This window comes from Ovis aries, chromosome 1, assembly GCF_016772045.2.
Source record: "Ovis aries strain OAR_USU_Benz2616 breed Rambouillet chromosome 1, ARS-UI_Ramb_v3.0, whole genome shotgun sequence".
NCBI classification, from domain to species: Eukaryota; Metazoa; Chordata; class Mammalia; order Artiodactyla; family Bovidae; genus Ovis; species Ovis aries.
Window position 1 is genome coordinate 206,293,642 of NC_056054.1, and position 26,260 is coordinate 206,319,901.

The 26,260-nt window shown below is 37.2% G+C and overlaps 1 long non-coding RNA gene across 1 annotated transcript; it reads left to right on the forward strand.

Annotated features, from left to right (window-relative positions):
• The first annotated feature begins 20,856 nt into the window (after positions 1 to 20,856).
• Positions 20,857 to 25,873, forward strand: LOC132660281 (uncharacterized). Its single transcript, XR_009601704.1, has 2 exons — positions 20,857 to 23,835; positions 25,320 to 25,873. It is a non-coding gene; the product is annotated as an uncharacterized LOC132660281 (long non-coding RNA).
• The last annotated feature ends 387 nt before the right edge of the window (positions 25,874 to 26,260 follow it).

Genomic DNA, 26,260 nt, shown 5'->3' on the forward strand with positions numbered 1-26,260 from the left:
GCTACAATTTCATGATTGTATAGAAAAATCAACTGATCCTTCAGACAATAAATTCATACTATACTATTTTAAAGTGATTTTTACCTCTTTGTAAAGAAGGGGTCAAAAAAATAATCAGAATTTTTAAAAATGAAAAACAAGATCACTCAAAGTTAATAAAACGAATCATGACCCAACTCTATTTACTTTCAAAATAATTAATTCTACCCAGGCTGCCAGGATAAACAAATGAATGAAAAAATTAAAGTTTATATACAGGAAATTATTTTTACAACTACAGACATCAAAAAACCAAAAAGAGCTTTAGATATGTAGTATTTCCCTAGAGCATTTCTTGAAACTGTTTACTACAGTTACTACATATGCAAAGTAAGACTTGCAGGAAGAAACAACCGAAAAATTGGTATTAAATTTGTTTAATATCTCATCTTTAAAAAAAATGTCAGCTGTATGGTTGAAGCTATAATACAAATGTTTAGTTATTGACACTATACTAAAAAGCACAGTGGAGAACATCTTATTTAAATAAAATGAGGATAATATTTCACTGGGGAGTATATCCAACAGATTTTTCTCTCTCCACATCTAGTGTTTTATAGGCAAAATTTAAACACAAATTTTTAAAAATAATGAAAGCCATATTTTGCTCAGGAATACTATTACACATATACCATATAGGTTATTTTATAGCAGATACTAGTCTGACAAATTTCAGATGGCAGAATGCTAAGCAGTAACTTCGGTATTGTCCAGCTAGTTGTTTCTTGTCATCCTGGAGATTCTGCCAGTGCGTAATGTTGAGAGCATCTTGTCATCACTACTTCTCTTCTCAGAGGTAACTCCACTGTGATAGAACATTTATATTCTTAAGATGCAAGGCCTAGCAAAAAGCCTCCAATGGATCCACTGGATATCACAATGTTCTGTTTGAAAAATTCTGTTTCATTGTCTTACAGTGCACAAATTTATTCCCTGGCTTTCTACCCTGTCCGCTGATATGTATTCCTGTTTTTGTGTCTGTTCTATACCTTTTTGATTATTAGAGTTTTGTAGTACAGTCTGAAGACAGGGAGTCTGATTCTTCCATCACTGTTTTTCTTAAGATTGCTTTGATTATTTGGGGTATTTTGTATTTCCACATAACTTTAAAAATGTTTTGTTCCAGTTTGTTCTAGTGAAAAATGCCATTGGTAATTTGATAGGGGTTGCATTGAATCTGTAAATTTCCTTGGGTAGTATGGTCATTTTGACAATATTGATTCTTCCAATCCACTCTAAGAATATGGTATATCTTTTCATCTGTTTGTACTATCTTCCATTTCTTTCATCATGTCATAGTTTTCAAAGTACAAGTCTTTTGCCTCCTTGGTGGGTTTACGCCTAGGTATTTATTTTTTCTGATGCAGTGGTAAATGGGATTCCTCAATTTCTCTTTCTGATATTTCGTTGTTAGGGTGTAAAAATTCAATATTTCTGTATATTAATTTCGTATCCTGCAATGTTACCAAATTCATTGATGAGCTCTTAGTATTCTGGCAGCATCTTTACGATTTTCTTTGTGTAGTAGCATGTCATCTGCAAACAGTGACAGTTTTACTTCTTCCTTTCCAATTTGGATTCCTTTTATTTCCTTTTCTTCTCTGATTGTTGTGGCCAGGACTTCCGAAACTATGTTGAATAAAAGTGGCAGCAGTGGACATCCTTGTCTTGTTCCTGATCTTAGAGGGAGTGTGCATGCATGCTTAGTCGTGTCTGACTTTTTGCAACCTTGGGACCCACCAGGCTCCTCTGTCCATGGAATTTTCCTGGTAAGAATACTGGAGTGGGTTGCCATTTCCTACTCCAGGGGAATCTTCCTGACCCAGGGACTGAACCCACATCTCTGTGTCCCCCACACTGGCAGGCAGCTTCTTTACCACAGAGCCACCATGGAGGCCCTGAGAGGCAATGCTTTGAGCTTTTCAGTGTTGAGTATAATTTTAGCTGTAGGTTTGCCATACATATGTGGCCTTTATTATTTTGAGGTACACCTCTACACCCAGTTTCTGAAGAGTTTTTTTATCATAAATGGATGTTGAATTCTGTCAAAAGTTCTGCACCTGTTGGAATGAGATCATATGGTTTTTATTCTTCAATTTGTTGATTGGTGTGTCATGCTGATTGATTTGTTGTGGATATTGACAAATCCTTGCATCCCTGAGATAAACCCCATTTGAACATGATGTTTGATCTTTTTAATGTCCTGTTGGATTCCATTTGCTAGTGTTTTGTTGAAGATTTTTGTGTCTACGTTCACCTGTGATACTGGCCTGTAATTTTCTTTCTTTGTGATATCTTTGGTTTTGATATCAGGTGAGAGTAGCCTCATAAAACGAGTTTGGGAGCATTCCTTCCTCTGAAGCTTTTTGGAATAGTTTCAGAATGATAGCTTTTAACTCTAAACATTTGATAGAATTTGCCTGTTTAGCTATCTGGTCCTGGACTTTTGTTTGTGTGAGTTTAAAATTACAGTTTCACTTTCAGTAATGGTAAGTGAAAGTGACTCTGACTATTTTCGACCCTATGGACTGTAGCCTTCCAGGCTCCTCTGCCCATGGGATTCTCCAGGCGATCTTCCCAACCCAGGGATCGAACCCAGGTCTCCTGCAGTGCAAGCAGGTTCTTTACCATCTAAGCCACCTGGGAAGCCCAAAACCGAGTTTTTTCATCTTGTCTATTTCTTTCTGGTTCAGTCTTGTGAAATTGTACCTTTCTAAGAATTTGTCCATTTCTGCCTGGTTTTCATTTTATTGGCATGTAGTTGCTTGTATACTCTCTTATGATCCTCTGTGGTGTCTACTGTACCTTCTCTCTCTCTCTCTTTTATTTTTTATAAATTTCTAATTTTATTGGTTTGAGCTGTCTTCCTTTTTACCCTTGATGAGTCTGGCTAATTTTGTTTATCTTTTCAGAGAACCAGCTTTTATAATAGTTTCATTGATCTTTGCTATTGTTTTCTTTACCTTTATTTCATTTATTTCTGCTTTGATCTTTGTAATTTCTTCTAACTTTGGGTTTTGTTGGTCTTCCTTTTCTAGTTGTTTTTGGTGTAAGGTTAGGTTGTTTATTTGATATTTTTCTTGCTTCCTGAGGTAAGATTATAAACGTCCCTCTTAGAACCTCTTTACTTCCTCCCATAGGTTTTTGATTATTGTGTTTTCATTTGTCCCTAGGTATTCTTTTTATTCCCTTTTATTTATTCAGTGATCAATTGGTTTTTTAGTGGCATACTGTTTAGCCTCCATGTGTTTATGTTTAAAAAGCTTTTTCTTGTAGTTGTTTTCTAATTCCATTTCATTGTGGTCAGAAAACTTGCTTGATATAATTTCAGTTTTATTAAATTGACTGAGTTTCACTTTGTAGCCAATCACTATGTGATCAGTCCTGGAGAATGTTCCATATGCACTTGAAAAGAATGAGTATTTTGCTGCTTTTGGATGGAATGCTCTATAAATATCAATCAATCCATCTAGCCTAATGCATCATTTAAGGCCTGTGTTTCCTTATTGATTTTCTGTCTGGATTATCTATCCATCTGGATTATTTGTCTGGTGAAAGTGGGGTGTGACAGTCCCCATCTGTTTGTTTGTTAGTTCTTCTAGCTACATGCTGTTAAACATTTCTTGTATCTTCTTGGTCAGTGTCTCCATTGTTTTCCAAGATCTTGGATCATCTTTGCTGTCATTACTCTGAATTCTTTTAAGGGTAGATTGCCTATCTCCATTTCACTTGGTTGTTCTTCTGGGGTTTTATCTTGTTCCTTTGTCTGGGACATAGTCCTTTGCCATCTCATTTTGTCTGTTTGTGATTATGGTTTCCATTCCACAGGTTGCAGGCTTGTATTCTCCTTGCTTCCGCTGTCTGACCCCTGGTGGATGAGGCTGGCCTAAGAGGACTGTGCAGGCTTCCTGATGGGAGGAACTGGTTCCTGCCCACTGGCATGTGGATCTGGGTCTTGTGTCTCTGGTGAGCAGGACCATGTCAAGGTGTGTGTTTAGCAGGAAGCTGTGGGTTTAGAAAGACTTCAGGTATCCTTTGTGCAAATGGGTGGGACTGTGTGTCTGCCCTGTTGGTTGTTTGGCCTGAGGCATCCCAGCACTGGAACCTACAGGCTGCTGGGTGGGGCCAGGTCTTGGTGAGAAAATAGTGAGCTTCAGGAGAGCTCATGCCAAGGGCTATTCTCCAGAACTATCGCCACCAATGTCTTTGTTCCTGCATTGAGACACAGCTGCTCCTTGTCTCCATAGGAGACCCTCTGACACAAGCAGGTGATTCTGGTCCAGGCTCTTTATGAGGTCAGTGCTTTTCCTCATGGGTCCCAGTGCATATAATGTCTTGTGGAAATTCCAAGAGTACAATTTCTGTTTCCTGTGTAATTCTTGTAATCAAACCCCACTGGTGTTCAAAACCATGTGGTCTGGGGGCTCCTCTTCCTGATGCCAGACACTCAAACTGGGAAGCCTTACATGGTGCTCAGAACTTCCAGTCCTATGAGAGAACCTCTCTGATATAATTATTTTTACATTTGTGGGTCACCCATCTAGTAGATATGGGATCTGATTTCAACACAGTTGCACCACTCCTGTCTTCTCATGGCTACGTCTTTGGATGTAGGATATCTTTTTTGGTAGGTTCTAGCATTTTTTTTTTTTAATCTGTGGTGATTCAGTTGTGATTTTGGTGTTTTCATGAACAGAGACAAGCTCATGTCATTTTTTTCTCCACTCTCTTTCTTGTCTCAACCCTCAGATTCCAATTTCTGATTAAGTGAGGTTGTACCTGGCACCAGCACCATTTTATACTTCCCAACTCCTCCCACTAGGAGAGGCTTCTTTACCTACCAACTGCATTTCACCTCCCGTACGTCACCAGGGTTGGGCAGCCAGACAAATCCTGCTGAAAGAGTTGACTTCTACAGCTACCTTGCAAGAGTAGAGTTTTGAGATTTATCTGATCAAAGAGATTATCAGAAGATAGCAGCTTGAATGGATCTTGGATTTTGATGGATTCATAAACATGTCACAGTTCAATTCAGATATTTTAATTTGTACAACAAATAATTCTTTTACTTTAAAATTTCTGTAATATCAAAACATTAAACTATTGCATGCTGCGAAAGGAAAAGCAAAGAGACCAGGTTTACAGTGATTATCTTGGCTCTGTTAAGTTTATATAAACGTAACATTTGAACTAGGGGAACACTTTTATGTGGATACCCCCTATTCTTTCTCCAACTTGCCCACAAAAATACAATGAACTCTTGAGGTTGATTTGTTAGAGTTTCAGTTAGAAAGTCCATGATCTTAACCATTCAAGAAGTATTGTTTTCCCTGGCTATCTTGAGTGGAGCTGCCATATTAACTTTTCTTGAAGCAACATTAATTGCTCTCAGAACTCTTAAGTATCATTGACATTGATAAATCATTCTTAAAGAGACATGAACAGATAATCAACTGCTCATCATCATATTCAGGAAGGATAAACATTTTTACAAGAAATAATGCATTGGGTAACCTACTTATGTAATGCTGGATTGAATAAATATTTCTTGATGAGCCATAAATGGTATCCTATAAATTGAGTGACTAATGCATTGAAGAGGCAGCTTAATCATAGAAAAGCGTGGGACAAGATACCCTGTAAAAAACATATTTATTTATTTTTATTGCAAAACAGAAACAGAGCTATTCAGCTGTTAGAGTTTAGTCTATTTGTTTCACAACTATACATTAATATTAATAAAACTTCCATTTCTCTTGTGTTAATGTGATGAAATTATTACTGACAACATCAAAGTGATATTTAGATAAAATTTCTTCGATATTATGTAATATACTTTGTTGTTGTTCATTTGCTAAGTCATGTCTGTCTCTTTGCAACCCCATGGACTGCAGCACATCAGGCTTTCCTGTCCTTTACCATCACCTGGAGTTTGCTCAAACCCATGTCTACTGAGTCTGTGATGCCATCCAACCATCTCATCCTCTGTTGCCTCCTTTTCCTCTGCCCTCAAGTCTTCCCCAGCATCAGCGTCTTCTCCAGTGAGTCATCTCTTTGCATCAAGTGGCTAAAATATTGGAGCTTCAGCTTTAGCATCAGTCCTTCCAATGAATATTTAAGGTTGCTATCTTTTAGGATTAACTGGTTTGATCTCCTTGCAGTCCAAGGTACTTTCAAGGGTCTTCTCCAGCATTACAATTCAAAAGCATCAATTCTTCAACACTCAGCCTTCTTTATGGTTCAACTCACACATCTATGTACATGACTACTGGAAAACCCATAGCTTTGACTAGACAGATGTTTGTCAGCAAAGTGATGTCTCGACTTTATAATACACTGTCTAGGTTTGTCACAGCTTTCCTTCCAAGGAGTAAGCATCTTTTAATTTCATGTCTCCAGTCACCCTCTGCAGTAATTTTGGAGCCCAAGAAAATAAAATCCGTCAGTGTTTCCACTTTTTCCTCATCTATTTGCCATGAAGTGTTGGGACCGGATGCCATGATCTTCGTTTTCTGAATGTGGAGTTTTAAGCCAGCTTTTTCACTCTCCTCTTTCACTTTCATCAAGAGGCCCTTTAGTTCCTCTTCACTTTCTGCCATTAGAGTAGTATCTCGCATATCTGAGGTTGTTGTTATTTCTCCCAGCAATCTTGATTCCAGTTTGTGACTCATCTAGCTCAATATTTCACATGATGTACTCTGCACATAAGTTAAATAATCAGGGAGACAAATACAGCCTTGACATACTCCTTTCCTAATTTTGAACCTGTTATTCCTTGTCCAGTTCTAACTATTGTTTCTTGACCTACATACACGTTTCTCAGGAGACAGAAAAGGTGGTCTGGTATTCCCATCTCTATAAGAATTTTCCAGTTTGTTGTGATCCACAAAATCAAAGGCTTTAGTGTAGTCAGTGAAGCAGTAGATGTTTTTCTGGAATCTCCTTGCTTTTTTTCTGACCCAATGGATGTTGGCAATTTGATGTCTGGTTCCTCTGCCTTTTCTAAATCCAACTTGTACATCCAGAAGTTCTCAGTTCACATACTGCTGAAGCCTAGCTGAAGGATTTTGAGGATTACCTTATTAACCAAGTGAAATGAGTGCAGTTGTGTGGTAGTTTGAACATTCCTTGACATTGCCTTTCTTTGGAATTGAAATGAAAACGGACCTTTTCCAGTCCTGTGGCCACTGCTGCATTTTCAAAGTTTGCTGACATATTGCATGCAACACTTTAACAGCATCATCTTCAGGATTTTCAATAGCTCAGCTATACTTTGCTATATAGAAAAATAGCTCTATAAATATAGAGACAATGGCAATATTAGTTGTTGATTATCTCCCTATGAATTTTCTAGCTCATCAATCTAAATAAAGTCTGCTGTATTTACTCTGTTTTATCTTCTTTTATGGGGCTTCCCAAAAGGCTCAGCAGGTAATGAATCTGCAATGCAGGAGACACATACGGGTTCAGTCCTTGAGTTAAGAAGAGCCCCTGGAGAAGGAAATGGCAACCCACTCCATTATTCTTGCCTGGAAAATCCCATGGACAGAAGGAGCCTGGCGGGCTTTAGTCCATGGAGTCACAAAGAGTCAGACATGATTTAGCAACTAAGCACACACACATCTTCTTTTACAGAGTATGGTTTCAACAAACCCTCCATTTTAAAAGAAAAACAGTTGGTAGTATTTTCTCTTAATTCTCCACTTTCTGTTTCAAAGGAAAAGAACATGATTCATCTTTTTTTGGGAAAAGTAGCCACTATGAAGAGTATCTTTTTTGTTGTTTGTATTTGAGAAACAGGGTTATATTAATGGGAAGATAGATACTACTGATTGGAATAAGAGAAGTGGCATGAGTTAGCACTCCGGTCTCATTTGCCCTTTCTTTATCTGCCTCTGAGCACCAGCTTTATCTTTATCCCTTCATGGACAGTCTCACCAGCTTTACCTTTATCCTTTCATGGACAATCTTTATCCTTTCATGGACAATCTTTATCCTTTCATGGACAAAACATCTATAGAGACATCAGCAAATCTCAGCAATGGCATGACACTACATGATCCTTCATCCCTGAATGAAAATGCCATATATTGCCAGGATTGCAAACCTTCTCACAAATATGTGCTACTTGAAAGCCTTCCAATAAGTTTTACATTCCCAGTGATATATAATCTGCAGCAATTATTTGTGTATGCATTTTATGCTGTTACTGAATAATTATGATTCCATTTTCGAATTATGTTCTATAGATTCTCATTTTGAGAACTGTTAACAACAGTTTTAGCTTAATTTGTTTAGTACTTAGTATGTGATCTCTATGCATTTTATCATCCACTGCTCACAAGTCTTTGAAGTAATATTAGTTATTATTTCCATTTTATGGATAAGGGATGTGAGGATTAGATAAATGTCATTGGTAAGCAGTTGAGCTGGAATTTGAACTGGGCCTTTTGACTCTAGAGCTCAATAATACAGCATAGCTGTTAGATGAAAAAGGATTTTGGGGTCAATGGATTTGGAAATGCAGAATTAAACCAAATTTTGAAAACTTCTATCTTACAGAATTTCTCTGAGTATTTACTATGCCAGTGAAGATTGAATCTTTAAGAATAAAAATTATATGGAATATAGTATGTGATATTCCTAACCTTACTAAACTCTACATATAGCTCAAGTGCTTAAGCCTGAAAATGCAGTTTTTAAGATATCAATATTATTCAGAGCTATTTAGAAATTTAGTATAATTACTATAAAAATTCCAAGTTTGTTTTTTTTTCAGAATGGAAAAGCCAATCCTCAAATTCATATGGAATTGTAAAGGACCCATAATAGCTAGAGTAATCTCGAAGAACAAGAACAAAGTTGGAGAACTTCCATTTCTTTATTTTGAAAACTTAGTGCAAAATAAAACAGTGTGATACTGACGTTAGGATAGATATATAAGCATATAGAATAGGACTGACAGTCCAGAAGTAAACATCTGTGGTCAGTTGATTTTTGACAAGTGTGCTAGGTCCATTCAATGGAGAAAGAATAGTTTCCTCAAAGAAAATAATGGGCCAACTAGATTTCCCTATGCAAAACAATGAAGTTGGATTCCTACCTCATACTATATATAAAAATTAACTCAAAGCGGATCAATGACACACAACACATAAGCAACAAAAGAAAAAATAAATTTGACTTCATTAAAATGGAAAAGTTTTTTGAATCAAAAGATATTATTTTAAAAAAACAGCCTACAGATTGGGAAACATTATTTACAGTCATTTATCTGGTAAGGGTTTAATATCCAGAATATATGAAGAACTCCTAAAATGCAATAACAAAAAGACAAACAACCCAATTAAAAAATAGGCAAAGGAATTAAATAGGCATTTCTCTGAATATATACAAATTATCAATAAGCTCATAAAGGAAGCTTAACATTATCAGCCAATAGGCAACTGCAAATAAAAACCACAACAAGATACCATTTCACAACTACTAGGATGGATATAATAAATTAACAAAAACAAAATAACAAATACTGCTGAGAATGTGGAGAAATTTGAACTCTCATACATTGCTAGTGGCAATATATAGTGGCTGTGTAACCTAGTTTGGAGGCTCCTTTAAAAGCTAAAAATAGAATTAACTACATGACCCAGTAATTAAACTCCTAGATATCTAGGTATATACCCCCAAATAATTGAAAACAGGAATTCAAACAGATACTTGTACACACTGTAGAATTATTCACATTAGCCAGAAAGTTGAAACAACCCAAGCACCATCAAATAAATAAAATGTGGTATATAAGTACAATATTATTCAGCCATAAAAAGATTGAAATTCTGATACATGCTATAACAATGATGAACCTTGAGAACAAGTGAAATATACCAGACATAAAAGGACAAATACCATATGATTCCACCTACATGAAATATCTAGAACAGACCAATTAATAGAGACAAAAAGTAGAATAGAAGTTATCAGTGGCTGGGTGGAGGAAGAATGGGGAGCTACTGCTTAAAATGAGTACAGAGTTTCTATTTGGGTGATGAAAACGTTTTGTAAATTCATAGTGGTGATGGCCACACAACTTTGCGAATGTAATTAATACCAATGCATTGTACATTAAAAAAATTTAATGTTACATAGATTTTACCACAATAAAAATGTAACCCCAGATTGGGGCAGTATTATTTAGAGAAGCTCAAGGAGCAAGTAAATATCAGAATTAAGCTGTATTTTGGAATTCTCTAATGGAAAAATCGGAATAAATCAGTCCAAAAAAATCCATTAGTACATACCATTCAGATGTGAAACACTAGTTTGGGATTCCTGCTTTTTTCTTTTTCCTCAGTCTGAGCATATCTACACTCTTCATGCTGTGCTTGGTTGCTCAGTCATGTCCGGCTCTTTGGGACTCCATGGGCTGTAGCCTGACAGGCTCCTCGGTTCATGGGGATTCTTTAGGCAAGATTACTGGAGTGGGTTGCCATGCCTTCCTCCATGAGATCTTCCCAACCCAGGGATCGAACCCAGGTCTCCTGCTTTACAGGTGATTCTTTACCATCAGAGCCACCATGGAAACCCAACAGCAGTGCTCTTGCATTGGCTGGGAATCGAACCCAAGCCTCCTGCACGGCAGGTGAGAATTCTAGCACTGAACCACCAATGCTTACACCTACATTCTTTAGGTTGTTAAGGAATCTGGACATCAGCTTCAAAGACATAGGAGGCACTCTGGCCAGTTGTGCTTGACAATCCATTACTTCATTAGTAGGATTTATTGGACAGGTCCCATTGGTTTTTTGATTGCAAAATTAAACAGAAAACTGAGAAACTTTTGGATAGATTTCCCACAAGAATTCTCTGTTCCTCAGAACAGACTGTGATATAGGAGACCTGGTTATCTGGAATCTGAGGGTTGGAATAAAGAGCCTTTGGGGCCAATAAGATAAGCTCCAGGTGATGGTAGTATGTGAGCTCTGTACAAGAGAGCTGGAGCAATGGAATCAGAGTCAGTTACTGGGTATCTGAGCAGCTGGTCACTTGCTGGGGAGGTAGGTGATAAGAGGAGAGCTAATGTTGATCCTGAGTCAATCTTTTGTTATTTGTCTGAAATCCTTCTTAAGTGAAATGGATTTACGAGTAATAAGTAATTCATACTTCCTGCTTGGAGGTGAATATACATATGGCTGAAACTACCGGTAGGGGCAAGGAGACAGCCTGGGTTAAAGGAAAATGGTTCAGGAAGAACTGTAAGTGCTCTAATGTATGTGAAAACATACTGTCAGTGATTAAGTGCTCATCAAGCGTTAGTTATCTGGTTACTCATGGATGCAGAATTTAAGAGCTGTTCCTTAGTAGAAGGATCTGGTCATCTTTGGAGTCCTGATAGTAAAACAAAGATGAAAATAGCCTCATCTATTAATATATCACTGCAACCTACTGAAAATTAGGGTCTTAAGTGAAAGAAATGAGGGTTTAAATGGTCATGTTCTTAATCTAGGGGGAAAAATGACAAATTTTTCCTAAGTTAAATAACAAATTTTAAATTTCAAAATATGATTTTTAGAAGTAGTCTTAGGAAAAAAACCTCCCTACAAAATAAAGATGTTCTGTATAGCATAACCTGGGTTTCCCTGGTGGCTTAGATGGTAAAGAATCTGCCTGCCATGCTGAAGACCCAGGTTTGATCCCTGGGTTGGGAAGATATCCTGGAGAAGGTAATGGCAACCCCCTTCAGTATTCTTGCCAGGTGAATCCCATGGACAGAAGAACCTGGTGGGCTACAGTCCCTGGTGTTGCAAAGAGTCAGACACAACTGGACGACTAATACACACACACACACACACACACATAGCATAACCCAAACTAGATTTGGAGTTGTCCTAGTAAAGATATTTATTTGGAGCAACTGTTCCTTGCCTTGGTAGCCAAGAGCTAATATTGGGAGTTTACCATATGCTAGGAACTGTTCCAGCTACTTTAAATGTGTCCAGTTATTTAACACTCGTAACTTTCTCTTAGCTAGTTACTACTCTCATGCCCATCCTAGAAATAAAGAAAAAGGAGAGCTCAAATAACTTGCCCAAGAGCCTGCAGCAAGTCAGAGTTTGAATGCCAGCAGTCTGACTCCAGAGTCCATACTCCTAACCATTATCCCCCCTTTCCCAATTGCTTTTTACAACTCCTAACTGCATTATCCCCTTTTTCACAAATGAAAAGAAAGGCCTCTGTTGATGGAGAGGAGTGGTGCCAAATCAGTACTTCCAAAGAATGATCCAAAAGACATTTGTCCCTCAGTATGTACTAAGTCACTTCAGTCATGTCCAGCCCTTTGTGAGCCTAGGACTGTAGCCCACCAGGCTTCTTTAGCCATGGGATTCTCCAGGCAAGAACACTGGAATGGAGTTGCCATTCCCTTCTGCAGGGGATCTTCCCAACCCAGGGATCGAACCCGTTATTTCTTACATTCCTGCATTGGCAGGTGGGTTCTTTACCACTAGCGTCACTGTATGCTTCATGGCAAAATAAAAGGGTCCACTGGTGAAACACTGAATATTGTATATCCCTCTTCCCATCTCAGATACATAGTAAGTATTAGTATTAAAGGTTTTGGTAAGTTTTATTGTAAATCTTTTCATGATTTGTTTCACCCAGCACAAAATCTTCATTTATAGAATATCTATTCCTGTATCTCAGAAGAGGCACTGTGTACACTACACCTGAGAAATTTGTATTAAAATGCTTTAATAATTGGCCATATTACAAAATAGCTGTCACTAACTGTTTTTGACAACTCTATGTCATTAGTTGTGGAGAAGGTGATGGCATTAGTTAGCAAGGCAAACCCACTATTTGGATTTAGTGAAATGGACCTATAAGTAAAAGATCAAGGAAATATTTTCCATATTCAACTATTCTTTTTTCCAGGTTATAGAGATCTTTTTTCCTATGATTTTTGCTTTTGCTGTATTCTTCTAGTCCTATGCTGGTCTAAATTGGCTTTAGTTACTATCTTATTTCAGAATTTCTTTTACTATCTATAGATTATTTTTAGACTCTAATGGAATCTCTCAAAATTTACTTAAAGATTCAAGTCTTGTTATCATTTGATTTTCATGAAAGTTTGTTCTTAATACAGGAAATATGAGCAATGACTTGTCTTTAAATACGTTTGATGTCTGTATTGCTGACATGGTGTCTTAGTGAGAGGTGGTTAGAGTCTCCCTTTTTGGCTAAAAGAGGCATGTCTGAATTGGCCGATCAATTGAAAATGGATTTCTGCAAATGGCAAGAAACATAAGCACTATGAAACATTTCATCCTTCTGTCCTGTCCCTACCCCCACCTGCACTCACTATCCCCTAATATTACTCTGACCAATTTGTCAGGATCTGGTCTTTTAAAACCACTTTATTCTGCATTTACAGTCTTTACATTGCTTTCTATATGATTGAAATTACTATTAGGTAGCACATGATAGTTTCCATTTTATTATGTGATAGTACTCTCTCTCCATTAATGTTCTGATAGCTTAGAATAGTTCTCTATTTTTGAGCCTGACCATTTCTCATAATTTAGTTACTAGCTCTTGTTTCTTTCTATATCCTTTGGCCATTCACATATATTTTTGCATGTTCATTTATAAAATCTTATTTTTTTAAATCCATTGAAGACAGACTGTGTTTGTATCTTGGTCCGACAACTCACTGTGTGTCTTTGGCAATTTATTTAAACTTGTATAAAGCATCTCTGGCTTCCCTTCTGTGAAGTGAGATTAATATCATATACCTTCCATATGTAAAGTGTCTGGCAATGGCAGATTATAACATATGGGTTCACCATCCATTTCATTTTCCTTGGCATGAAGCTAAACTTTATTTCTCAGCTCCCCAAGACCTAGGTAAAGTAGTATGATTAAATCTCACCAATGGGATTTAAAGGGAAGTGTTATATCATTTACAGGTTGAGGCAGGAAGGAGTCCTCTCTATTCCACCATCACTGCTAGAGAGACTCGGAGATTGCAGAGTTCCAGAATGGAAGGAAAGTGTTTTCTTAGAGGAGAACTGCAAAGAAGAGGAAAACTGCAAAGAAGAGCCACCTGACCCATATCAGATTCTCCTGATATCTAGCAGATATTTTTATGAACTTGGATTTGGGGGTTTACTGATTGTAGCAGCTACAGTTATTTACCTTTCCTTATGCTTACTCCTTGGAAGAAAAGTTATGACCAACCTAGATAGCATATTCAAAAGCAGAGACATTACTTTGCCGACTAAGGTCCATCTAGTCAAGGCTATGGTTTTTCCAGTAGTCATGTATGGATGTGAGAGTTGGACTGTGAAGAAGGCTGAGCGCCGAAGACTTGATGCTTTTGAACTGTGGTGTTGGAGAAGACTCTTGAGAGTCCCTTGGACTGCAAGGAGATCCAACCAGTCCATTCTGAAGGAGATCAACCCTGGGATTTCTTTGGAAAGAATGATGCTAAAGCTGAAACTCCAGTACTTTGGCCACCTCATGCGAAGAGTTGACTCATTGGAAAAGACTGTGATGCTGGGAGGGATTGGGGGCAGGAGGAGAAGGGGACGACAGGGGATGAGATGGCTGGATGGCATCACTTACTCGATGGACATGAATCTGAGTGAACTCCGGGAGTTGGTGATGGACAGGGAGGCCTGGTGTGCCATGATTCATGGGGTCGCAAAGAGTCGGACACGACTGAGAGACTGAACTGAACTGATGTATGCAGGTGGGAAACAAGGAATAGAAGCTATGACCATTATTATTGTTGTTTACCATCAAAAGGAATGGCTAGTGGTAGCCTTAGACTTCAGTGGTACTTAATATTCATTGGCCAGATAGATTGAAACAATTTCCTTCAGACTCTGAAAACTTCTCTCTAACCTTACTTTAAAAAAATGTATATTCTCAGGAGGCTGTTTTCACAAGAAGTTTGAAGAAGTGTAGTAAGTATTTTATATTTATTTATTTAAGGTCTCCACTTAACTTGAACTTCTTAATGCCACTATTTCTTATTTATCTGAATGAATGATTGATTTCACAAAAAGGAAATTAATACAATATGTTGATGGAAGGTATTGATTAGTAAAGTTTGGTCTTTAGTTGGAAATCTTTGGACATAATTTTGTGTATTTGTAGGCTAAGAAAAAGCAAAAGAGTTCCAGAAAAACAGCTACTTATGCTTAACTGACTAACTATGCCAAAGCCTTTGACTATGTCTATCACAACAAACTGTGGAACATTCTTTAAGAGATGGGAATACAAGACTACCTGACCTGCCTCTTAAGAATCTGTATGCAGGTCAAGAAGCAACAGTTAGAACTGGACATGGAACAATAGACTGGTTCCAAATTAGGAAAGGAGTACATCAAGAGTGTATATTGTTACCCTGCTTATTTAACTTCTATGCAGAGTACATCATGAGAAACGCTGGGCTGGATAAAACACAAGCTGGAATCAAGATTGCAGGGAGACATATCAATAACCTCAGCTATGCCGAAGACACCACCCTTATGACAGAAAGCGAAGAACTAAAGAGCCTCTTGATAAAAGTGAAAGAGGAGGGTGAAAAAGTTGGCTTAAAACTGAACATCTGGAAAACTAAGGTCATGGCATCTGGTCCCATCACTTCATGGCAAATAGATGGGGAAACAGTGACAGACTATTTTTTTTGCTCCCAAATCACTGAAGATGGTGACTGCGACATGAAATTAAGATGCTTGCTCCTTGAAAGAAAAGTTATGACCAATCTAGACAGCTTATTAAAAAGCAGAGACATTACTTTGTCAACAAAGGTCCGTCTAGTCAAAGCTATGGTCTTTCCAGTAGTCATGTATGGATGTGAGAGTTGGACTCTAAAGAAAGCTGAGCACTGAAGAATTGATGCTTTTGAACTGTGGTGTTGGAGAAGACTCTTGAGAGCCCCTTGAACAGCAAGGAGATCCAACCAGTCTGTCCTAAAGGAAATCAGTCCTGAATATTCATTGGAAGGACTGATGCTGAAGCTCCAATCCTTTGGCCACCTGATGCAAAGAACTGACTCATTTGAAAAGACCCTGATGCTTGTAAAGGTTGAAGGTAGGAGCAGAAGGGGACGACAGAGGATGAGATGGTTGGATGGCATCATTGACTCAATGGACATGAGTTTGAGTAAACTTTGGGAGTTGGTGATGGACAGGGAGGCCTGTCATCCGCAGTCCATGGGGTTGCAAAGAGTCAGACACGACTGAGCGACTGAATGACTGATAGGCTAAGAAAGTTAAATGAAGGGACATTTTCACAGTGATTAGCTATAAAATGTCTTAAGTAACACTAAGTAGAACAACTTAACCTCATTAACACCCTCCATCCCTCATATAGTCCATGTATATATTTCTGGGAATGAGAAACAATTCGTGTTCTGATATGGACTGTTTTATTACTCTTTTTAAAAGTTTTATTCTAGGAATCCTTTCAGTGTCCAGCATTTTGGGAATCTGACACTACCCAGCTGAGGTGAATGGAAGAGGGCAGAGGAAAGTGCTAGAAAGGCTCATCTTGGTTGAATTAATTGATTTTTTTCACAGTGAGCTCTGGGGGATTCTCCTGCTTTTCCTTTCAACCTCCTGTCCCTTGCTTTCTCATCTGTTCTTCCTGTTCCTCTTCCCCAGATTTTTCACAAAGGAAAAACAGTTAAAGGGTCCTGCTGTATAATTAGGTGTCAAAAAACTGAAATCTTTATTGTTCCTTTCCCTGGATTTTTTCAAGGGTAGCCATGACTAATTAACTATGAACTTGGGAGTGAGGAGGACATCTATCAGAAATGAGGTATATATGGCTTTCATGCAAACACAAAAAGGCACATCAACTGTAATTTTAAACACTAAACACAGCTAACAAGCACAGCTAGTAAATGGATAATTCTATTTTCATATTAATATCTCATTCAGCCCTCATTGCAGCATTCTCCATGAAATGCTTAAAAAATAATCATTCTTTTATTAAAGAAAATACAAGGTCAGAACTGTTATAAAATTGTAAGAGCCAATAGAGCCAGTGTGTGCTGCTAAAACCTGTCCCCTGACTCTGCCTGCTAATATTCACATGGACCCAAAATAATGGAGAACCTACTGTGGCCAAGTGCCACTTCAACTGCCGTGTGACCTTTGCCAAGTCACTGAATCTTTCTGTGCGTTACTTCCCTCATCTTTAAAGTGGGGATAATAATACTAATTTTATGGGGTTGCAAGAGATTAAATGAGTTATCCTAAATAGATGCCTGAGAACAGTGTCTGGCACGTAGCATATGTTCAGTAATCATAAGCTACTATAATATAATGTGGCAATTAGTAGTAGTATTCCTAATTAGTAAGTGGAAGAATTTAGTTTCTACAGCTGTCTCAGATTTCTTCACTATTCCTCAAAAGTCACCTAGGTGTCATATGGCATCACAGGAACACATAACTGAATAAAATTAGTATTATATAAATATAATTAATTTAGTACTAAAATGCTAAGCAGCTACTTTAAAATTATGAGCATACACTAAAATACGTGGTATTTTTCCTCACTTTTAAAAAACTAATACACTGTAATAAAATTCACCCTCAAGTGTATAGTTCTGAGTTCTACCGAATAGATAGAGTTGTATAACTACTGTATAGGACAGTTCTTAGAGTTTGTTTACATGAATATTTAGAAAGAATTTTTCTAACATTAGAAGCCAATGTAAGTACATCTCCTTGATTAAGGGACTTCAAATACACTTGAAACTTGGGTAATAATTCTCTTTCATTTACTAATTGACTCAAGTATGTACTGAGTTTTTTCTACATGTATAGCATTGTTATCATTTATAAAGAGAGGAAGAAGTATCCCCAAGTTTACTGCCTTCAAAAGAACAAATGTAATACTTTTGGTTTATACTAATAGATCAGGAGAGGGAAATAATAGGCCTTTTTGTAAATTTAAAAAGAGTTCATGACAAGAAGGATGACAAAGTGTCACTTCTTCTCTTAATTAGCATATATTAAAACAATTATATCCTCTCTCCCTATAACACCTACAACTCAGTTTAATTTCTCAAATATTTGAGCACGTCACTGGGTAGATACAGTCCTTGTCCTCAAGCAGTTTGTAGCATTGTAGAACAGGTAATTGTAATACACGGCAGAAAATGATCAAAGATAGCAAATGAAATATATTCAGAAAGAGTTAAGGGAATGTTGAGATAGGAGAGGAGTCAATAAAGACTTTCTCAAAGGCATAGCTTTCAAACAGTCTTGAAAAGGTGAAAAAACTAGTGGTGGAGGGAGGAGAAATTTAGTACACTGTAAAGCTGCTGCACTGTCCAATACAGTAGTCACTAGCTATATGTGGCTATTTAAATTCCAATGAAAATTAAATAATTTAAAATTTTAATTCTTCCTCAGTCCAGCTAATTACATTTGAATGTTTAATAGCCACATGTGGCTAGTGGCTACCATACGGAACAGGATAGAGTACAACATATCCATCATAATGGAAAGTTCTATTGGATAGTGTTTCTATAGTAGGAACAGCAATGAAAGAGCAGGAAGTGGGAATAATGAGTCACCCAAATCTCTGTTCAAGTCCTTGGACAAAATACCAGAAATGGTATATCCATGTATTTCCTCCCCAAATATAGATTGGAAATATGTGCCTATGTAAAGCTCAATGACTTAGTTGTTTTATTGGCTGCTCTGGTTCAATTGTCATGCTGAGTTCATACTATAAATCAATAATGAAGACATAAAACCTAACAGGCCTATCTAATTGCTCCATCTATCTGAGTATTCAGATCACAGTGGCTGAAAGCCAGGCTCGGGGCCCAGCCAAGTGTGTTGCCGCTGTTTCTTCTGGCAGGGACCTGTTAGCTGAGTGGGTCCAAGCTGAATGGCTTAGGCCTGGCACAGTTGCAGTTCCCTAAGAACATGCTCACTATTGTCATTTGCTTCTTTAGAAATAGTGCTAGTATCCAATGGCAAAATCTAAAGGCAGGTAGAAGTTTGAGGAAACTATAACTCAGAGAAACAAGTCCTGCTATATGCGTATGGATGAATTGAGCCATGTGTGACCTTAGTCACTGATAAATTTGTGAAGGTAAAGACTTCATCCTTTTGGTAGGAATTGCTGTCCACACTGTCAGAAGGGTGGTTCAGCCAAACAACTGGGTGGTGTTTTTACAGAGCCAGCCAGGTCATCATTTGTCTGGGATTCAAATGGACAGAGGTATGTAGGACAGAAATACCATGCATCAAAGTTTTCTAAATCTGAGTCTAAATGTGTCTTCATTAGTTAAAAAAAAAAAAAAAAACCTAGAAAATCAATCACCTGGAGAAATTAAAGGCAGCCCCGAATATACTGAATCCATACTTTTTTGGTTATTTGATGCCTCTTGGTTTTAGATCCAATAAGTGCTTACAACATGACTTTGATTCCTTTAAATATTGTTTAACAATAATTGACTTTAATTTGCATATTTTGGGGAGGGTTGGAATCTTTTAGACACCATCATTAGGCATTTTATTTATACAAGCTCATTGGACAACAGATCATTGTCTTCTCTTAAAAGGGCTTAAGAGTACCAGAAAAAGGCAGGGGGAAAAACATACTAATTTTAAATAACTGTGCGTGCTTAGTCACATCTGACTCTGCGACCCCATGGACTGCAGCCCTCCAGCTTCCTCTGTCTATGGGATTTCCCAGGTGGGAATACTAGAGGAGGCTACCATTTCCTACTCCAGATGATCTTCCTAATTCAGGGATCAAACCCATGTCTCTTGCATCTCCTATGTTGGCAAGCAGATTCCTTACCACTGCATCAACTGGGAAGCCCACTTACTTTTCAAAAGTAAGATATACTGTATGCATATAACACATCCTATATGCATTTACTTTTTTTTTTAGAAGTAGTGTATAGAACCATATTCTTCCCACCCAAATACTGACATTTAGAGGAGTCATCTAAATGTCTTTATAGTTCTATAATCATATGTGTGAAGAAAGCAATTGCTATGCCATGAAAAGCATTTTTATAACCCTATTTACATATAAACACCTATTTTCAATGTACTGTTAACTAACAGTGTCAAGGGCAAATAGAAAAGTTAAGTCTGCATACCGAGAAAACCTAAATAAATATTTTTCAGTTTGTTAGATTCTCTTGAAAATGCTTATGATGATACATGGATTTCAATTATTTGATGCTTGTTAACTTCATATTTATTTGAGACTATTCCCACAATGAACTCAGCATTTTCAAAGAACTGAAGGAAAGACCTTTTTTTCCCTCCTTTCTGAACAGTCAAGTGAAGGAAAAAGTGATTCACTTCAATTTTCTTTGCTTTTTGAAGGCCTCTAAAAGTTTCATAGGTAGGGAAATCATACTGATGACTCAACTATCCATATTGTTATTTTGCTTGTTTATGCTACCTGTGTGGAAAATACTAAGTCTAATTTATCCCCCTGCAAAGTAAAAATCTACATTTATTGGGGAGCCTACCAGCTATAGGAACTCATTTAGTTCAGGATAGTCCAGCTGCTGAAATACTGTTGATGACATTTACCTTCAACTGGATTGCAGGAACAGCGCACATGTCATTTGGTTCCCAGTTTCATAGTTTTGGCATCTGTACATTATTTAGACAAGCTTAGGCTGCTTTGCTTGGCTATGATAGACATTTTAGAATATCTCTGACTCATGAATATAAATAGTTGTGCAAAAACAAATTTTATAAAACCAGAGCTGGTAACAAAAAAATCACCTAGATATCAACAACTCTGAAAGAATCTAGTGTCACATTCCTTAGAATGTCAGATTAAACTAACATGTGCCAGTCAATATTGCTACACTGCGACCCTTGATGCCTCCTAAGCAAAACTATTAAGTCCAACATTCTTTCCTGTAAGCACTTATCTGTAAGGATGGCTAACATGTCCTCTGAAGCAGATATTGAAACTGATTGGACAATAGGTAGATACCAGACAGAGGCCTGGGGGCCGACCTCTAGAAATAGGGGGAGAAAATCTTAATCTGCAACACAATGCCGTTCTCTTGAAACCCTATCATTTTCACTTCCCATGTGTCTGCTGCCTGACTGTGAATGGATTTGAAAAGGAATGGTTAGTGCTGAAAATTGGATCAGAGCTAACATTCTCTCATTTTTATCAGCAGCTGCCAAAGGTCATCTGACATAATAGCTGATGAATTCAAGCCCAGTGGATTTCATTTGCAATTTTCAATTTACTGAGGCCTCCAAACCCCACGGTGATAAAAGCTTCCCCTATCGTGGCCTGTCACAAACATCAAGAAACTGCACAAACCCACAAGAAAGAAAAAAGAGAAAGCTGTGCATCCTTGCAGGTACAGATAAGGAGAACAGGAAGGAATGGTATCATGCAGGAAGGTATGTAGCAGCTTGTGTGGCTAGTTCTCTAAATGCCAATCGAAAGGAAAAGACTATGAAGAACAATCAAATAACTTCCACAGAATAACATCATGTTTCTTTGGGGCTTGTGTGTGAAAATTGCCTTCTAATCTCTTACTTGACATGTCCTCAAACAAAAATGTGAGTGTAAATATGTGGATAAATAAATGAATAAATGATCCCTGCTTATTTAGTCCCTGAAAAGAAAGTATGCTCAGTATGTTGTATTTACCATAGTTTTGATTTACAAAATGCAGGCTTGTAAAGGCTCTTTTATCGTGGAAGTATCTGTCGGTCAGCACTAAGAAATCATTTGTTTTGTTACAGAGAAATGGTAGATCCTTTGACTGATTTGCAAAGGCAGTCAAAGGACTGGCTAGCAACTACTTGTAAGTGGATCTAGACAGTGTATATCAGTGTATTAGCAAGAAGAAAGCCACTTGCCCCCCTTGTCAAGCTATTTACAGTGAACTTAGGCAAGATCAGGGACTGAATCCTGCTGCCAGCATGTTCCTTGGAGAATGGCAAGTTTAAAAGCCAAGCAGTCCATCTTCCTCCTATGCTACTCAACTCATACCATAGCCAATGAAAAGAGAGCAGAGAGATGGACCGCTCTTTGAGAGGTAACTGCTGGGAGAATTTAATTTCAGACGTGGATGTCTGGATCCCATTGCTACCAAATAGATTCAGAAAGCCTTATGAAATTGGTCTAATGAGGCAAGAGGACTTGGCGGTGGGCATCTACCAAACCTGCCTAATGACAGCAATTCTCATGACAGTTGACAAGAAAACCCAAGCATGACATCAACAGGACTAGGATATTTACTTCATTTGTGTGTTGATAACTGTGAGACAATCAGAGTTTGGACAGGAAGGGAGATAATTCCTGGTTGAACTGATATGACTGAGAAAGATTGCCTCTTACAGAATCATTATTTAAATTGTCACAGTAAAAAATAAGAACATGGGTTATTCATCATAATTGAATCCTTAGTTCCTTGAAATTTAGCTATTAGGATTTTCTATTAGCAAAAGTTTAATGACCTTTTAATTCTTGAAACTCTCAAAATAGAAAATATGGTTTCCTCAGCAGTTAAAGATGGAAAGAATTAACATTTTGAAATAAGGGATGTAAAATTTTATTCTTAAGCTGCAGAAAATATGGAAAGTAACCATATTTTAGTATTTTTTTGGTCAGGATGCTACTTTTCAAAGGTTACTTACCCCTTGCCACCCCCCCTTTTTTTTAGTTTTTATAGGTTCAAAGAGAACTGTCTATAATTTGCAGTTTCTATTATTTCTCTATGATTGTTAGCATAATACAGAGATCCTGGTGATGACAAAAGATTACCTAATAGGGTCTTATTGATAATTTAATCAGTCCTTAAAAAAAAATGCATATAACAAACTTGGTGAGGGTTTTTCATTATCTCTGTTCTTCCATGGCAGTGATAGAGGCAAGCTGTACCACTTGGTCTGTAGTTACACAGCAGAAAGGTTAATCTCTTTTATGTTTCTTCTATTAGAAAAACAGCTCTTGAATCTTCAGGGCAGAGTCCTAAATTGTTCTTGTAGACTGGTTCAGAGAGACTGTTCCTTCTCGTGCCCTGTGGCTAATTACATTCAGTCAGGTCAGAGCATTCACTATAGATTGAATGATACAATAGGGTGTTTCCCATTTCATTAATTGATTGTTTCATTCCTTCACCTAGCATTTATTTAGCATCTATTACTTGCTATATACTATGTTGAAAATTATGAATAAGAATTTTCCTACTTTCAAACAGTTTACAGAAGAGTGGAAGAAAAAAATGTAAATCTGTTTTCTCTGCCCCTACCTCCCTCATCCCCACTCCACTGAGTTTATGTCATATAGCTATAAATTAAAATAATGAAAAGTTTATCCTGAGAATTTGGGCAATGTAATGATACTGTTGACATCTGGACATTTTATTTCAGGTGAAAGCTGTGTTCCACCTTTTTTGTTTTGTTTTGTTTTGTTTTTTGGTAATATACGTATCACCATAACATTTTCCCAAGTCAATATACAGTCTATACTTATTTACTAAATACTTTTCTTTGCCTGAACTCAGCTTTTTAAAATTAAATTCAATTAGGAAGAAGTCATTGCTTAAACTGTCACAAACAGCCTATATCATGAATAAAATATAATAACATATAAATGTAAAACTACTAATGTATTAGTCTGTGTACCACCTACATAATTTCAGATTTCACATGTGTTATGAATGCTACACTTTAGAAAGTACTGGTTTGGTGTGTGGTGCTGATCAAGACCAGCATTGTAGATTTGACCTCCATGAGAAAAGAAGCTCCGTGAAAACAGGTATTTTGATTTGTTTCTTGCTGACTAGCAGTTCCTAGAACAATGACTAGTACATATTAAATAATAAAAATATTTGCTAAATAAATGAACAAGGGTCAGTAAATGAACTTCTGAAAGATCAGCCTGTATTTCCCATGTAGTCATAATCATCATACTTTATCATGATTACTTGACTAGTATCTCTCTTAATCACTAGACTGGTAGAAAACTTTGTCTTTTTTGTTCATCTCTATTATAATCTCAGTGCCTTGAAAAATGTATGGCACATAGTAGGTACTCAAAAACTCATTGAATAAAGGGATAATGCCATTCCAAGGTCATAAAGCTTTTTCTGTTATCTCACTGATCATTTTTATAGAGGAGCTGATTTGGCCAAAATTAGCTTAAAGCTGTTTAATGCCTAGCATGTTAAAAAAGCAAACCTTTGTTGAGTAAGTGAATGAGGAAATAAACATTTTTGTGATACCAGAGAGAGTCAACTGCTTATAGGAAATAACTTTAAAGGAGAATAATCCTTTCTTAATGCTTAAATGTAGTGCCAATTTTCAACTGTTGAATAAGTCATCCCTGGCAAGCCTTTCTTACTATTTACAAATTAAGATTATCCTGAAATTCATGTGTTTATAGAAAAACTGACAAATAGTGAGGTCTGCAAATTACATAAAATGGTTCCAGCAAGTGACCTGATGGTATATTTTCATTTAGATTGCTTTTATGCATTCCTTGATTCACTTAAGAATCAAACACTTTGACTAGACAAGTAGTATTTACAAAATCTGAGTTTGTGCTTTTCAATAATGAGAACATCCATAAGAAGAAATAGTGAAGAATTAGCTGCATTTCTCTGGTCCCACCCCCAAAGAGTACTGTCAATCACTGCCCCAAACATAAGCTTTTGTAGGTTTTGAATGCTTTGAACTGGAAAACGACTATTTTAGTGGATAATTAAAGGGTGTTACAACTGATTGAGCTTGTGTAGAATCAGGAAAATTGGTGGGATTGGAATGGACATATAGGTCACACCACTTTTCCTTTGTAATGTTTTCTACTATAACTGATGCTAGAGTTGAAAATGAAGCCTTGAACTAAGGTATCACAAATGGTTTGATAAGGTATGGCTGTAAAATCAAATACTGGGAGAACTGTGTTTATCATTGAGAAATCATACTCAACTTAAACAAAAGGATGATTTCTTTCATAGCATGATTTTGTCTCTTAAATTTACAGCTTGAATTATGTATGTTATAACCACAGTTTATTTTAGCAGATCAGCACTTGTCTGTGCTGCATAGAAGAGGGTTCAGTAAGATATCAATGAGTATCACACAGAAGAAAAATCTGGGGCCAAGAAAGTTTGGGTTAAATGGATTAAAAAAAATGTTCCCCTGTCCTTCAGAATATGCCAATATATATTATAACCAGTAAAGAGTCATCTTATTTAATTAGTAAGTTTTTTTTTTTTTTTCTCACGGAATGTCTATTAGAATCATCCAGAGCACAGTTTGGACTGATGCTGAAGCTCCAGTACTTTGGCCACCTGATGAGAAGAGCTGACTCACTGGAAGAGACCCTGATGCTGTGAAAAATTGAGGGCAGGAGGTAAAGGGGGTGACAGAGGATGAGATAGTTGGATGGCATCACAGACTCAATGGACATGAGTTTAAGCAAACTCTGGGAGATAGTCAAGGACAAGGAAGCCTGATGTGCTGCAGCCCATGGGGTCACAAAGAGTTGGACATGACTGAGCGACTGAACAACAACAACAAAGAGCACAGATTGGGAAAGTCTCAAATTTCAATCATCTCTATGGAACGGCCTTCTTGAAACAGTAATGCTCATGACTACTTACGAAATATCTTCTGTGACAGACAGATAATAGACACTCCACCCATCCTGTCTTATAAAAAATATCTTACTATAAAATGGCAAACATATAGAAAACCAAGAATATTATAAAACCATGGGTACACATTACCCTATTTAGTCATTTTCCATTTGATAAGATCTTTTAAGATGTAATAAAATATTACTGAAATAATTAAATTCTCCTGTGTGTCTCTTTCCAATCCTATTCTCTCCTTACTTTTCCCAAAAGTATGTGCATGCTAAATCACTTCAATCGTGTCTGCCTCTTTGCGACCCAACCCTATGGACTGTAGCCCACCAGGCTCCTCTGTACAAGGAGTTCTCCAGGCAAGAATGATGGAGTGGATTACCATCCTCTCCTCCAGGAGATCTTCCTGACCCAGGGAATGAACCAACATCTTGTGTCTCCTACATTGGCAGGCACATTCTTTACCACTAGTGCTACCTGGGAAGCCCCGGGTTAACATTGATTTCTGGTAAAAAAGACAGGCTTGGACCACTGCCAATCTTCACATTATCTTAATCCAATTAGAAAATGAATTTATTCAAATCTGGGCTT